The sequence below is a fragment of the Oxyura jamaicensis genome, chromosome Z (genome assembly GCF_011077185.1).
Source record: "Oxyura jamaicensis isolate SHBP4307 breed ruddy duck chromosome Z, BPBGC_Ojam_1.0, whole genome shotgun sequence".
Classification (NCBI taxonomy): Eukaryota; Metazoa; Chordata; class Aves; order Anseriformes; family Anatidae; genus Oxyura; species Oxyura jamaicensis.
This window is the reverse complement of record NC_048926.1, coordinates 15,066,674-15,083,570: the sequence shown is the minus strand read 5'-3', so window position 1 is coordinate 15,083,570 and position 16,897 is coordinate 15,066,674. Positions and strand designations below refer to the sequence as shown.

The following is a 16,897-nucleotide window of genomic DNA, read 5'->3' as shown; positions in this document are numbered from 1 at the left end:
AGACAGCAATACAGGTATGAAAAACTGACCAATGGAGAAAACTTAAATATTGGTATCTGGCTTATGAGAGAAGCAAGACACACAGGGGAGCAGAGGAAGAAAGAGAAACAAAGCGTCCGCTCAGTACCTACCATTTAATCATTAGCGGTACCATTACTAATATCCTAAACATCATCTGACATTATTATCTTATCATTATTATCTTGCATAATCAGTCTCCGGCATTAGTAAATACTCATTTAGTAAAATTTTATATGCTTAAAGGCATCTTAATATCTTCATAAACATCATTAAAACACTAGCTTCTCTATAAAAGAAAACTGGCAGGAGACAGCATAACAGCAAAAAAACAGTTCAACAACAGATCGTTCTGGCACAGTGAAAAAAATTCACTTGGCTTCGTTCACACTGGAATATATTTTTAAAGGAGGACTAAAATTTTTGTTTTTAGTCAATCCATAATACTTTATGCAAAACAAAATAAAATCCATTTTCATTTGTTTGAATGCACTTGAAAATATTTAAACTTACTACTTGAACTTATTTAAAATTGCTTATGTCTAACTATTTTTTTTTCATTTGACTCCATTAAAATCAAGCTTCAGACTGAAGAATTAATCATTTCACTTGAAATATTTAGGTTAAATAGTCCCAGCTACTTGTAAGAGATGAAACTGTTAGCCTAATTCAACTCAAAATTATAAATTGACTTGGTTTCTTGGAAACTTTTGTGTTTTTTTTTTTTTGAATAACTACTTTATCTCATCCAGTCAAAGGCAAGCTTGTAATGAAAATCTTATATAATTTGCTGCACAGAAAATACTAATTGCTTGCACTCTAAATTCAATATTCAAAGATTCCTTTACTGTTCCATTCCTTCACTGATTTCATCAGGTTACATTCAAAACTGACTTAAAAACTGAGATTTCAGGAAAAAAAATATTTTCCTTCAGCTATTTTAGCAAGGCATAAACAGTCAATATCAGGGAGCATCAGATTTGAACAGGCATACAGAGAGTGTGCCAACAACAACAACAACAAAAAAACTGTTAAAAGCACAAGTAGTAGGCATATGATTACATTTGTTTTGTTCTGCACTGTAAATTATCCTGCTGTTCCTGAGTGCAGTCAAGAATGCAACCTGCCAGTTCTCCAGAGCAGGCATCTTCATATTTCTCTGTCATAGTTTGGTGAACTGCTAGCCACGGTTATGACACTGTATGAGTGATCAAGTATTGTCACCTGAGGCAAGACTTTTTGCTCCTATTTATCACAGCAGGCAGCACACACTAGGGAAATTCCATGTGTACCGCTGAGGATTAAGTACTAAACTCAGCTGAATTAAGGTCTTAGGTTTTATCACAGTCAATAAAGTCTTCGGAGAAGGCTACTAATTGAGGTATTTAATGCAGATACTTAATATTCGATCATGTAAGTACCCTTCAACAACTGAAGTCTTGGCCTAATGACACTTGGTATTTTTAGAAACCTTATGATACTGGTGGATACCTAACCACACACCAGTCCAATCAAGTGTCCAATATGCACTTACTTTCCTCACTCAAGAAATTAAGCTGCAAAACAGTTAACTGTACTAACTAACCTCCAAGTGTTTGCACTATTCCTTTGTGTGATTAAAATCCTCAGACGCACAGGGCACGTGAAAGATGTTTGGGGAATCACAAAATCATCTAGGTTGGAAGACATGTCCAAGATCACCAAGTCCAGCCTCTGACCTAACACTAACAAGTCCTCCACTAAACCATATCCCTAAGCTCTACATCTAAACGTCTTTTAAAGACCTCCAGGGATGGTGACTCAACCACTTCCCTGGGCAGCCTATTCCAGTGACTAACAACCCTTTCAGTAAAGAAGTTCTTCCTAATATTCAACCTAAACCTCCCCTGGTGCAACTTTAGCCCATTCCCCCTCGTCCTGTCACCAGGCACGTGGGAGAATAGACCAACCCCCACCTCGCTACAGCCTCCCTTCAGGTACCTGTAGAGTGCAGTAAGGTCACCCCTGAGCCTCCTCTTCTCCAGGCTAAACAGTCCCAGCTCCCTCAGCCGCTTCTAGTAAGACTTGTTCTCCAGACCCTTCCTGCGGTGAGCTAAGTTGTCCCTGGCAAGTTACCATCACAGGAGGTACCAGACCAGTTTATAACTATCAAAACAAACAAACCGGTATGAACGCACACTCTTAGGTGAAGTTCTGCTGTTTTTTTGTAATGGTTCATTGGAATGGAAACCACCTCAGTGCTAAAATTATGCAGATGTGTGACAATATTCTGGATTAAATAGAAAATCTTGATTTCTTAATTAGAAACATACACCAAAATACAAAAACAAAGTTATGATATCACCTAGACACACCAGGCACTATTTGGTCACATTCCCATCTGCTGCTGCATCTGCCCGTCCCTGCTTAACTAAAATCTGTTTTTGATGGCAATGCCCTGCTTGTAGAGCTCTCAAATCCCCTGTCCATGGATATATGACCCTTTGGGTCACCCGATGGCTGCAAGCAGGATCTTGGGCCACGCTGCAGTTTCCTGTAGTTGCTGCTGGGAGAATAGAGCCCACTGTCTCCCTTTGAGCAGCACACAGAGCCCAACCACTACAAGTCTGCCTCTGACCCTGGCTCTGCAGCACGACCGGTGGCACCTGGTATGCTGTCAGAAAGCATCCCCATGCCTAACCCAAACCAACATGGCTGCGGTCTGCTGCCAGAACAAGCTGACCCCCCTCCTGGTGACAAGACAGCCCGCCACCACAGATGCCCAACCCCGCCTGCTATCCCAGAGTTGAGGGAGACGTTGCATCAGCTCAACAACCTCGATGAAAAAGGTCGTGGTTGTTGTTGTCCTCCTATGTGGTTATATGAGTTTGTTGATTGAAAATGCAAATTGATTCACCTTACATTTTGCACAATGGTTTGTGCTGACATTGGCAAAGAGTGGGAACCAGGATCCTACGTGGGAGAGGGCGCAGCCACCTCTCCCAGGGGGAGAAGAGCCTCGGTGTGGCTTGACCCAGGTGGAAAACGCTCCCAAGCAGCAGAGCAGCTCACACACTCTGGACAGCAGCATACATTGCTGCCTACATAACAGAGTAATGGCAGCCCCTTGAACAAATTAATCCTACACAGAATACGTGTTTAATTTTCATCCACTGTCTTTGGGTGTATTCCATTTCTGAAACTATCCTAAGCAGACTGCATGTTGGAACAAACTCAGCAAAGCTGCATCTCTCTGAACTGTGGCAGTTCTGAAGAGTGAGCTTTGGATTCAGAAACTACAGCTCTTTTGAGAAATAATAGGCTTCTTATACTCCAGCAAATCATCAGCGCAGTCAAGTTGCCGATTGACAGTCAAGGGAATAAAATCCCATGAAGCAAAGGCAAGCACAGCTAGGAAATTGTCAGTTTTTCACTGATGGAGTTTCTATTTACCAACTGCTTCAGGAGAGTTACTGTAGCTTGCTGAATGTGTATCGAGTCAGAACTGTAAATCTGTTTCTGCATACATGTATGCTTATGAATTTGTGGAACGTGAAGACCACATTTTCCTGCAGTATATAAAACAAACAAACAAAAAAAAATCACAAGCTGCAGTATAAAAAATACCCAGATGGAAAAATCACACACTTAAATGATCTGAATAACCAAATATGCTTGGTAACCAATTTCCAATAATGAAATTTATCAGTTTCAATCCTTTAGAGCAAAGTGATTACTGATATTAAGAGACAAAGCACTAAGATGTTATAGTATGTCTATACATTTATTTTTCCCTATAGTTCTCAGCCTCACAGAACTCACAGAATATATATATATATATTTAGCTTATAGTTATGGAAGCGTTTCAGCTGTGCGTTTAAAAAAGTCAAATATATTTGTCTGTCTACAAAACACCCAGGACCATGCCAAAAAGTAATTAAGAATGACAGGCATATAATGACATGTGAACTGAAAGTATTCAGCTTTTAGTCCAGAAAATAAAACACTTAACAACGGATATGGAATGCTTTTGCTCTAGCTCCTTTACGCATAGCTGACATGACTAATTTGAAAAACAAGAGAACCCGTGCCAATCTACTTTTCAGGAAGAATTCAAATGATGGAGAAATTCAAACAGGAGAAGAAAGAAGACTGGAACAACCTTATTAGGAGCTTATATTAATTTTGCAAAGGAAGAACCAGCATCTCTAAGAGCCTGGGGATAATTCTCCAGAAAAAGATTGGTTTGCACTTACAGCTTACCAGATTTCCGTCTTTCCCAAAAGGATAATTTTAGCCTTTCTGAGACCAGTGAAGTGATCGTTTCATGCAGATAGTTCATCACCTGGCAGAGACTGCAGTTAGAAATTACCTATATAAGCAGGTATCTACTGGCATCATTTGGTTTTTTTTTTTTCTGAATTTATAAAAATCACTGTTTGATAAAACTTTACATTGTAATCTGAATTTTCAGACACTAATTTTGGATTTTGAGCAAATGCCTAAGAGCTCTAGAACAGCATGGAACAAACAGATTTGTTAGTGAGTAAAAGGACAAGCTTATTGACACCTTTGACTAGAAACTCTCCCTTAAATCCTACCAGAAGCAGGGTTCCTCAAGCTCAGCTTGCTGATGAACAGTGCAGGAAAGTTTTATGATGGAAAAAAGAATTCTTTTTAACATGCAACTTGGCAGCAATGGCTTATCCAATACATATCTGTCCCAAATAATACTGGCAGTGTATTCCAATTACTTAGCAAAGTAGCTGTGAAGGATATTATTGTCCTGTGCCTCACAAGGCAGGCTTGCTGCCAACTGGGTCATACAATAATCAACAAACCAGACTTCAGACAGGATGCTAGATTCCTCCTAGCTGCACCTACCATTGAAATAATTAAATAAGTTTACTCTGTAAAGTGCTGGATTGTCACTTCTTTATTAACTGCTTAAGGGGGTCTGATCAGCAGCAAGATAACTTTAATGGCCTGACTTCATACTCTGCCACCCATCTTTAATTCATGTAAATCTTTCAGCTCATGCAACTGCCAGATAATGGCTTGAACAAAAGGAATAGCCTGTTTTTAGATTCCCTGGAATCTTGGGTTGGGTACATTATCCTTAAAACACAAGCAGAACCTGGCTTATTATGAATCCAACCCTGCATAGAGAGCACAATGCATTCAAAACAATGCTGAAACACTCATCAAGTATTCCCCTCTTCCAAAGAAACAAAGAACAAAATAAAAACCCAACAGGATTCCTGTAGTGGTTCTGCCACAGTTTGGAAACCAGCGCCACGAGCGCAGCACTCTGAGCGTCCTCTGAACGTTCATGTCTGGCTGAGGTCTTTCTAAGCTTGCTGCAGAGCCTGCTATGCAGGCACGGCCAGGAATATGGCTGTGTTCCTAGCCACAAGAAGCATATTGCTTCCAGGAGCTACTGCTTGGGAAATACAGACCAAATCCTTCACTCCAGTCCTACAGCCTATTCTACAACTCCTTTCTCAAAGCCACGTTAAATTTCCCTGTTAAAGATGCTGTAGGAATTCCCACAGCTATCAGGATAGATGAGAAACACTTTACACATAAGCATCTTTACTACCTGCTTGCTTGTCATTGAAACTGTCGGGTAGTCTGCAAACTATTAATAAACTCCTAGAACAACTGGATTGGTATTGACTTTGAGTAATTTTAGAAAACAAATTCCCCCAGTGGTGGCTGCTGTTCCCTCTCAATCAGCATCAGCATCTGGCAACAAGCAATTTTACTGAGAAATCTTGGCAAAACGTATTTTGAATTTCCTTCACAACCTCTCAATGCCAGACTGTACTAAGAACTCAGGATGAAACAACATTGTTGTGGGTCTTCCTGGTCCCAAGATAATTATTTCCAATGGTTCACGTGGCATTTCTTTATTTTTTTTCAACATTTTCTTAAATTTAGTACAATTAAATGACTTTTCTACTTAGTGAATTGCTGGTAGCAAGGGTTTGAAAAGCAACCAACCTTTGATGTCCATGGAAGACCCATGAGACAAACAATGGCATGAAATACTAATGCCCTATATAACATAACCTAAGTCTGTAATGCTGTCTGCATTACAGACTCCCTACCAGCAAGGTCCTGGTTTGCTCTTCAGAAAGGAATTACCAGGACAGTTTTGAGGCCATCATCCCTCACCCACCAGAGGTACACTTTTTCTTACGAAAAACTGGGGAGAACCGGAGTATTCTGTTTGTTTTTACTGTTGGGAATGACAAAACAACATAGTAAGTGGCACTAGTCCTTCTCTGTACTAGCTGAAGCACTCTGTGAAGAAAAAAAAAACAAAGGAATGAATAGTTAAGAGCAGTAGGGGTCAAAAGTCAAGGCTCAAGGCCAAAGCTGCCAAAAAGCAGCTATTTATAATGTAGAACATCCAAAAACATTTGTGCTGTTCACTCAGCAGTACACACACTCCATCAGTGATCTACAGTACTAGAATAACTTTCTACTGTACACATCTCCGTCCCTTAATGTATCCCACAAAGCTTATACACATTAAAGAAGCAATGCTAACCTAGAAGCACAGTTACAATTCAATGTACTTTTGTACAATGGGTCTTTTTTTTGTTGTTGCTTTTCAGATGCCTGAATTCCTCTTTAAGTTACTAATTGCTTCTGTTGTATAGCACCTACCAGAGATTGCCAGCCAGTTGTGCCAGACTGCACAGACCGAACAAAATGCAGATTAAAACCCATCTTTCCTCAGAAGATGTCTTACTTCTGTCCAGTAACTGCTGTAATGAATCCCGATTGCTTGCTCAGGCTTCCTGCTATTCTCCAATAGCTGGTTTCCAACTCCACCAGTGCCATACCTCCACCACCTTCTGCAGCTCTACTCTCTTAAGGTCCTCTAATGCGTGACCTTTATCATGCACTGCTTCTCTGCCGGCATCACAGGAAAGCATGTGCTGAATTCGTATACAATTCCACAAACTCTAAGGCAGACTTCAATTTCTGCTCAGCAAGCGAGCAGCAGGAAAGGAACACAAGGCAGCTATGCTTGCAGACTGCTGAATGGGCAATTGAAGCCACGGCTGCCTTTTCCTTCGGCTGTGCACAGCTCAGCACTTTCCCAGAACTGGCTTCTCTGTGCATTGTCTGGACGTGCTCCACAAGCCACATTTTGTGAACAACTGCACTGCTTCTGTCTGGGAATTTTAATAACGTTTTTTAAAAGCACCTATTCATATTGTTACAGGAGTAATCAAAGCATAAAACATTCAGAAAATACCGACCAACTATAGTATTAAGTAACATCACAAACACAGCATTTTGAAACTGCCCTCCAGAGCCACCCTTCCAAAACACACTCATGTGGCAAGAGCTAGAGATCATTCACTCATCCTCTAAAAGAACCTTCTGTCAGTCCTTCCACATTTTTTCTAAGCCATGCATTGACTTCATGTTCAGTAAGCAATGGATTACTATTCTGATATTTGCCTGCATCCGTTATTTAATATGACTGCTTACAAATATTCAGAAGATGATAAGAAAACCAGCTATGGAAGTGTCTGCAAGTCATCTGCCTTCTTCCTCACAGTCAATATTGACAATGACAGATCAAAGTTTGAATGCAATACTTCCTCCCCTCTCCACCTGGCCAACTCTTAGTAGCTTATCCACAGAATACTCAATAGGTCTAATGACTTTCATCATGGTAGACTACACTAGGGTGGAACTGGCACAGGTTTCCCAGAGAGAACCTGTAGATGCCCCATCCATACAAGTGCACAAGGCCAGGCTGGATGGGACTTCGGGCAAACTGGGCTGGTGGGAGGTGTCCCTGCACATGGCAGGAGGGTTGCAAGTGGGTGGTTTTTAAGGTCTCTTCCAACCTAAAGCATTCTATGATTCTATGAAACTGGCTACAGCCACCCATTGCCTCGAAGGCTGCACCCAGAGAGTGGTGGTCAATGGATCTATGTCCAGGTGGAGACTGGTGACGAGTGGTGTCCCTCAGAGGGGCTATCCTGGGACTGGTGCTGTTTAATATCTTTATCAATGACACAGACACTGGGATCAAGTTCACCCTCAGCAAGTTTGCAGATGACACCAAGCTGAGTGGTGCAGTCAGTACAACAGAAGGAAGGGAAGCCATCCAGAGGGACCTGGACAGGCTGGAGAAGTGAGCCCATGTGAACCTAATGAGGTTTAACAAGTCCAAGTGCAAGGTGCTGCCCCTGGGTCAGGGCAATCCCAGACACGAGCACAGACTGGGAGAAGAACCCATGGAGAGAAGTCCTGCAGTGAAGGACCTGGGGACTCTGGTGGACAAAAGCCAGCAGTGAGCCAGCAGTGTGTGCTTGCAGCCCAGCAGGCCAACTGCATCCTGGGCTGCACCAACAGAGGGGTGGGCAGCAGGGGAGGGAGGGGATTGTGCCCCTCTGCTCTGCCCCTGTGAGGCCCCACCTGGAGTGCTGCATCCAGGGATGGGGCCCCCAGCTCAAGAAGGATGTGGTGGGTCTGGAGGTGGGCCACAAGGATGGTCAGAGGGCTGCAGCACTTCTCCGATGAAGGCAGGCTGAGAGCGCTGGGGTTGTTCAGCCTGGAGAAGAGAAGGCTCCAGGGAGACTCCACTGCAGCTTTCCAATACCTAGAGAGGGCTTACAGGAAAGCTGGGGAAGGACTCTGTCAGGGAGTGTTGTGACAGATAAAGGGTAATGGTTTTAAACTGAAAGAGGGGAGATTTAGATTAGATATTAGGAAGAAAATCTTCACAGTGAAGGTGGTGAGGCACTGACACAGCCTGCCCTGCAAAGCTGTGGATGCCCCATCCCTGTCAGTACTCAAGGCCAGGCTGGATGGGGCTTTGGGCAGCCTGTTCTGGTGGGAGGTGACCCTGCTGATGGCAGGTGGGATAGAATAAGATGGTCTTTAACGTCCCTTCCAACCAAAACCTTTCTATGATTCTATACAGGCTTTCAACGTATGGTGCCCATGAAAATTGGCAATATAAAGTATGTTTAAATATGCTGTGGTATAAACATGAGAAATTTATAAAAGAGTTCATGCCCCTGCTATAAGAGTTTAAGGGTTCAAAATTCAATAACAATTTATGTGACATAGCATATTCAGCTTTCAGTCTCAGGTTTTGGTCTGTGGCTCCTGAGGACCAGGAGCCTGGCCACTCCTAATGGAGCAAGCAAAAGGCAACAGGAACAGGCAGCTGGTTGACCCAGAAGCCACAGCCAAGGTCACGAGAATGGGAACGCACATACATCTCAGACTAATTTTCAAGACACGTGGCCCATACATGTGTTTGAGACCTGATTGCTGGGAAGGATGATGATTTTTTTGCCAGTAAGAGTACACTTCTGCTTCATACGGACAGGATTACCACATCATAGCCTCTTGTTAAATCTGGTACCTTAGCAAGAACCTTTTGTATAAAGTTTAAAAAAAAAAAATTTAAAAGAAACCTGGTTCAGCCTTAAGAACAAATGATGGCAGTCATTCATGTTTATTGTCATCTTCAGTTTCTTCACACTTCAGTATCAGGAAATGAAATGAAAGCTGCAACGTGAAGAAACTGTGTGTACCAACTGCTCACATATAAAATGAGTTGGTGAAAAACATCAGTTGTTTGATGCAAAAATAGCATTGTTCTGTTCCCTGTGTTTGGTTACGAGATGCTGCATTGACAGGCTCCTGCACAACACTGCAACCAATATGCTTTCCATCTGGAAAGCACAGCAGTGCAAGCCTCTGGCAAAACAAACATTTCAAACTCTTACCACAGATCTACCAGGAAAATGGCATAGTCTTTTCAGTAAGAAAAAGTAAGAATCAGTATGAAAATATACTTCTGGATGTCATTCAAGTTACATTCAAGTTTTTCAATCACCTTGAGGTGTTTGTGTTAGCTTGAAACACTAAAAAAAAAAAAAAAAGACAAAAAAAAAAGCAATCTCAAACACCCTTAAATAAATCGCTACAGTTAGTCTTAAACATGCCTTTCTAATTATTGGTCCTGTACTGTCCAGCTTTCACCTTAAGGTAGTACAACAGGAGTTCAGAGTATATAACTTCAGTACTTACAGTACCATCCAACAATACCACAGGCTTTCATGTCCTGTTTTTTCTACTTCTCATATTCCCTTTTATTTCAGAAATTACCCACAATCTATATTCAGCACCTGGCTTTTGATCCTTCATACCATATAACTGCCTTTCCATCTCTGCATGATTTAGCAAACTGAAACACCTTTAGGACATGCTCAGCCATTGTGGAAAACTTCTTCCCTCTTCGGCTCTGAGATCTCCTGTTGTTAACCCAGCTTCCTTAGGCCTGAAATGACATTCAAGCGATAGGACAGAATTCTTCGAAAACTGAAATACATCTGAAATTCATACCTCAACATACGAAATAGTACAACTGCTTCTATAATGTGGTTTTCATTCTGTTGTTCAACATTAAAGTAAGCAACTAATGCACAGCATGAAAGTCACAAGGAGAGACTTTCTTCCTAAATCATGCTTTATTTCTTTCTGATAGATGTACTTTTTATTTTCACTGGATCCATAAATAACTCCCTTGGGTTCTTACAGAGAACGTCCTCAGTGTACAGTAGCAGAAGAGAGCAAAAGGGTACTGCAATGATTTTCACAGTCTTTTTTGTTACTCTAATAAAACTTTAGCTTATTTATAATTGGAAAAAAAGAAATAGAATAGGCTAAAACAAATGCACAGGCACAACAGTAAACAGCATTGCTTTTTCCATCCTGGCATTATATGCATTCAAATATGTCACAAGCTGCATCAAATACACAAGTACTATGTATGGCTTATTTCCCTTGCATGTCCACACATGACAGATAATGATCTACAGATACACACAACAAGCCTGAAAAAAATCAATGGTGTATAAAGATTCCTCACGCAAATGCTGCAGTCCCTGTTGCTCCGACGCAAGTTAGGCAGGTTGCTCACACCACTTGGACGCAAACAGGTAAATGCCACTGTCCTTGATGCCACCAGATGCTGTGCCTGCGGTCAGCCGAAGCCTTAAGAGCGATCGGCCAGTATCCTCTGTAGTTAACACACTTGTGCACGCCTCGTGGTGGAGAAATTACACGTCACTGAAAAATGTGTGCCTGAACCCTGCACAATCAAAGAAATCCATTCTCTTAAAGCTACCTATTATGTCAAGTAAAGTAGCTATTCAAGCAAAATACTCAACTAAAAACCAGCAGTAAGGAGTTGCAGGCTGCTTCTAGGGGAGCAAGTACTTTTTCTGAAATGGCTTCTGAACTGATATGGCCACCCGCGCTGAACGCACCTTGGTGCTGGAAGATACCGGAGCTCATCACATGCGCCCACAAAAATAGCCCTCCTCTCCGGGAGGCTGTGGGGACATTTCTCCCTGTCCCAGGCTATGGTTCCCCTGTGCAGTACAAGCTGTCCTGCACCCGCAGAGCTGGCCTGCTTACAGAGAGCTGACAGTGACCGTATCACGTAACAGGCGCCTGCTGAGCAGTGCCACCACCACCCAGCTCGAATGAGCCCTGAGACTCACGGCCGCTCTCCAGAGGCCGGACACAAGCGCAGGACGCCGCCTCTCACAATCCCTCTCTCATCCTGCTGCCGTAGCATTGCAGCCGCGGGCACGAAGAGCTCGCCTACACGTCCTGGACCAGCAGACTAGCACCGTCTGGAACAAGCGCAAGAAAAGCCTGAGAAGTTTTGGCTGCCTGTGGTTCAGTTACAGGTGTTGATGAGCCAAGAACTTCTGCACAGGAATTTGGGAATGAAAGGCAGGATTTCCCAAAGCATGCTGCAAATCATTCCTTATAGCGGCTCCACTCGCTGAGGCAAGCATGGAGCTACAATGTGCCCTACAAACACTGGAAATCAACCAGAAAGGCTGAAACCCCAGTGTATGCACAGCTGACATGGCTTGATCTGTGCGTGCTCAGAGGTGCAGATGGGTGTGCAGAGCCTCAGAGCCCTGACCATGCTGCGCTCTGTGCTGTTTACTTAACATTTGACTTAGCCCTTAGAGCTGCTCTGTGCTTGAGTTCACACTGTCACAGTCAGTTCAAAAGCCGTAGTTTTCTTGATTTTTTTTTTGTAAGTACAAGTTCCATAGCATTCCCCAGATGTACCTTTTGCTCTTACTGAGATATTGGTATCTTCTTCCTACAACTACTCTCAGTAATCACATGCAAAGATACACCAGCTCATCACTTCTAATTGCTCTCCTCCTCTCAATCATTATGCCAGACCTTCCATACTACAGGCAGAACAGATGAAGCTTGGCCCCCCATATCATCACACTCAGGCACCTTCAACTCGTCCAAAGCGAGGGACAAGAACCATAATCCAGAGGGAATCTCACATTCTTACACTCCTTCATTCCCTTTCTGCAGCATTACATGAAGTGACAAGCAATCTCTTGAACAGTCAAAACACCAAACAGTTTGAGCTCTTCTGGATGAACACAATATACTAGACATCACTCAAAATAATTACAAGTGATAAAGTTCATAGCATTGTTCGTGAGCAAACACAATTTAATATGCATTCAGTACCAAATTCAAACAATATTTGCAGTTATGCAGTAAAGGAAAGCCCACTGCACCAATTCCTTCTCAAGGTAACACTGACAAACTCCTATATGTGAATGAAAAAGGCAGGCAAACAAAAAAACAACCATGAAATATAGCAGAAATCTGGCTGCTACCTGAACCTTTGAGAGCAGCTAGGAATTCCAATTAGACATGCAGTTTGTGAAGTGAATCAAAAATTGACAAGCACGCTCATATAACTGAGACAGCTAAAATGAAATGCATTGGTTCTTTCCCTGTGTTTCTCGCAGCCTACAAACTCTACAGTCAGACCATCTCCATTCACTCCCCACAATCCAACAGACACAAAAGGAGTTGTTCAGATGTATCAATAATGTTGCAGAGATGAGCTATGCACAGAATAAAACACAAAACTGTTGCACCCTAGACAGCCACCTAGGCATCTGTTCACAGAAGTGACTAATACACATACAATTTCTATTTACAGGTTACCAACAATGCATCCTGCAGATGTACAGATATGTGGAGCTAGGTCAGATGGATTTAAATGAAACCACTATTTCACAGATGCAGTGGATTTTCAAGACTGAAAACAGCTGTTCAATGTTTCTGCCTGAGCAAAAACAGGTGAAAGTACTTCTGTCCTCCCCAAATTGTAGGCTCGTCACACCTGAACTGCTGCTGACACTGCAAAAGCTGTGATCCTGAGCCCTGCACAGGGCTGCAAAGCCAGGAAAACCCAGGTACAAGCAAATCAACCCTTAGTGCTGTGCTTGAACAACTCCTGACAACAGGTCAGAATATGTTTTTTCTCCTACTGAAGGGACATATTTTACCAATCTCATTTTCTCCTAAAGGAGCAAAACTTCAAGCTCAGTTTAAGCACTTGAATGATGCAACACGATGGCGAGGAGACCGAGCTGTTATTAATAACCCAGCTCTTTCCAACTAACCCACAGAGTTATGTGTTAGCTGCTGACAAACCTGTATTGCACAAAATTACCCTGTGGAGCATCTGAAATATTACTTTATGTTTGGACTGACTACTTATAAACTGAGTTTGAAGACTGCAATGAACTTTTAGTATTTAAACAGCTTTTCGAGTTCTAAATGTTCATTATCTCCCTGTTATTATCCAATGTTTAAATGGTATCCAAAAGGAATTGATTATTCATATTTATATATCATCTTTGTTCTGGGATTACAAGCATAAGCTTATTAAGCGATCACAGACAGAAATCCGTCTCCTTAATGAGTGTAAATCTGGTGAAGCATCTTCACTTCATACGCTCTAAGTTCAACTTCCCACACTGTGTACTCTACACAGCGATCAGTGCTTGATCCACTGGCTTAACAGGTCCAGCACTATCCTACCCTAACACTGTGCATCTCTCTGAATGACTACGGAGGAGGTGAGACAGGAAAGCATAACTCCCTCCCCACCAGAGGAATGAGCACTGCACTTACTCTCTCAATTACAGAGAGGTTGAGATTTTCTCCTAAATTTACCGGAGCTCCACCTCTGCTCATCCACACTCTCCACGCAGAGTTTGTCATCTCCACCACATCTCCAGAGCTCTCCATACAGGCCCATTCCCTCTCCTTCACGCTTATCACCATGTTCTCATGCTGCAGATCCCTTCCACAAAACAACACCACTACTTCTGCCGCGCAGCAGGACAGAGGCTGTGCCACGGAGCACACTGCAGTAAGCATCATTACCTTGTTCAGGTAAAACACTAAGTCCACTCCTACTGCAAAACACCCTGCTACTGCAGAGTGTTTCTGAAGTCTGTGTTAGCTAATTAACAAAAACCCAAAGTTTCCAGTGATTACTTCATTTTCAAACAAATACCTGCTTTCTAAATAGACATTCAATAAAATATCATGATTAGATGTATTTCTATTTCATAATCTGCAGCATACATAATATTGAAAACATCTGCCTCTGTCTGGAAACAGCCCTTATAATTTACTAGTAAAACTTACGTCTCCTACACTGAGAACCAGCTCTGGTAAGACGATGCTTGCTACACCTCTCATGAATTAAAATGATGTGTAAAACAAACAACCACCTCACATCAAGAACTTAACTTGAGATTTGTATACAGTAAAGAAAGATTTCCCTTGAGATTACAATTGGAGCACAAAGTGTTCCTTCAAGCCCTGACATAAATCTGTTCCTGCCAAGCTGGTATCTCATTGCGTCAGCCTTTTGCCTTCACCACTATTGTGGTGCCTGCTCTTTGCCTGCTTTCCTCACGCTGCCCTCTTCCTGCAATTACCACCCCAACTCTGCTGGGCCAAAGATTCATCCTCCCATCAGATCAATAGGTGATGAAAAATCAGCAAGATCCTTTTAGTTAAAAGGATCCTGACCCTTTCGCAAAACCGTTGTTCAGGGACTCCTGTGTGGACTTGTTAACCGCGCTGCTCTTATCCTTGCCTTGCCTCTCCCCAACAACTTTATCCTCTCTTTTTGTTACTGATATTTTTATTTATTTGTGAATCTTTGAAATTGTTTTGACACCTATCTTAAGATGGAAATTGCTTCACCTGGCTTGAGTGCAGGTGCTATCATATTTGATAAATTCTTCCTTTTTTTTTTTTTTTGGTATTTTTTTTATTTATTTTATATAGCTTTTGTTTTATTATCTGGCTTTCTCAGTGACAAGTATTCCGAGACCCTATTTTGTCCATGAAAGTCCAGTATCTCAAAGATACAAAATACTACATTTATTCAGCCTGATGCTCTCTTTAGCAGTGCAAAGTAAATACTCACTTTGATTAAAAAACAAAACAAAACAAAAACACACAACAATTTCAGAAGCAAAAGGCATCTTTTTAAAGAAGGCCTATCTATAATGTACATACAAGAACAGAAACACAACAGTCAAGGGAAAAAAAGCCCTGTAAGTGACCGTGGCTAAAAGGACCGATCCAGACCACGTAACAGAGAGATACCAACCCAGAAATAAGTGAATTTCCAGCAAAGATTTATCTTAGCCTTCCTGGCTGGGATCGGGGCGCAGGAGGTCACCTGCAGTGCCACACACCCGTTTGGCCAGCAAGGACGAGCAGAGCCGATCTCCCTGCACCCAGCCAGGGCACCCAGTGCTCTGCAGACACCCGGGCACTCGCTGGGTGCTGTGCTGCCGTCCTGCAGGGCGCTACAGGCAGCAGCACCCCTGCAAAGGTGGCCGCAGGGCCCCCGGGTTTATGAGACTGCACGGTGCTGCTCTGTGCAGCGTGAGCATACCGGCACCGGCAGACGGAGAGACGGCTCGCAGAACAAAGCTGGACCGTACACCGAGAACTTGGCTCCAGAATATCCAGCCGTGAGGTATCCGGGACTTCTGTATATGTTCAAGTAAGTTTCAGCAGCTGTCTTCGTGAATTTAATAAAAGTACCACCACCACTTACTGGCAATTTTCAAAATGACTCCTCGGAGAAGCCATGCAAACCACCTCGCTTGTAAATCCCTTGTAATTATTAAAACACGCTAACGTCCTGAATTAACACAGCGAGCAGCAACTCCAGCGCTGCCAGACTGAGATGCGGCGGGGATGAAAGACACTGCATTCCTACTTAAACATTTCAAGCTGCCCGAAAAACTTTTCAGTAATCATTTTTATCGCTCGGAACCACAAAACATCTCTCTCGCAGCCCTCTATAATCTCGGCATTGCAAACAGCAGCTCTCAAATGCGTAAGGAATAAAACTTACCAGACCTCCTCACACCGATCCCTCCCCAGCGGCACTTTCAGCACTGGCGCGAGCAGCCCAGCCTGCGCTACCACCGGGAGCCCTTCCCATTTAAGCACCTATTTATCCGATTTCAGTTTTTCCTACCCAAACGCTCGCTTAGAGGTTCACAGGATTTTATAGCACGGGATGCGATTCGGGTGGAATTTTTTTTTTACTGCTTCACACTTGCTCCTGCTGTATCCGAAAACATCGGCTACTCCCCCCCAACACCTTCTGCGCCGTGTGTTTATGCCTGATTTTATCAAGATACCCCCCAGGTTTTCTCCCCGAGATGCATGACCGGGCGGGGAAAGTTGGGCTTTGGTCGCTGCCAGGCTTGTTTCGGGGAGGAAAAAAGGCGCTGCCCACCGCCCCGTCCCCGCGGGGGGAAGCCCCCCGGGGCAGCCCCCTGCCGGCTCGCCACCCGGCCGCTACTCACCGGCCGCTCACAAACTTCCCCCGACTCGCCCCGCCGCCGCCGCCGCCGCCGCCCGCCCCGCCTCGGGCGCCATCGGCCCCACCGGGGCACGGCGGCGCCGGCGGGCACGGCGCTGCCTCGGCCGGGCCGGTGCCCTCCCC

At 43.3% G+C, this 16,897-nt stretch overlaps 1 protein-coding gene across 4 annotated transcripts in view; it reads right to left on the bottom strand.

The window, feature by feature from the left end:
* The window catches only part of GHR (growth hormone receptor), a 137,059-nt gene extending 120,174 nt beyond the window's left edge, over positions 1-16,885 (bottom strand). For 2 of the 4 annotated variants that reach the window (XM_035309048.1, XM_035309053.1), the window contains exon 1: positions 16,758-16,885. The gene's annotated coding sequence lies outside the window, so the exon portion shown is untranslated. Of the gene's footprint in view, positions 1-10,921; positions 11,298-16,757 lie in introns of those variants that run through there. The other 2 variants (XM_035309051.1, XM_035309056.1) reach the window with 2 other exon arrangements.
* Positions 16,886-16,897: the final 12 nt, after the last annotated feature.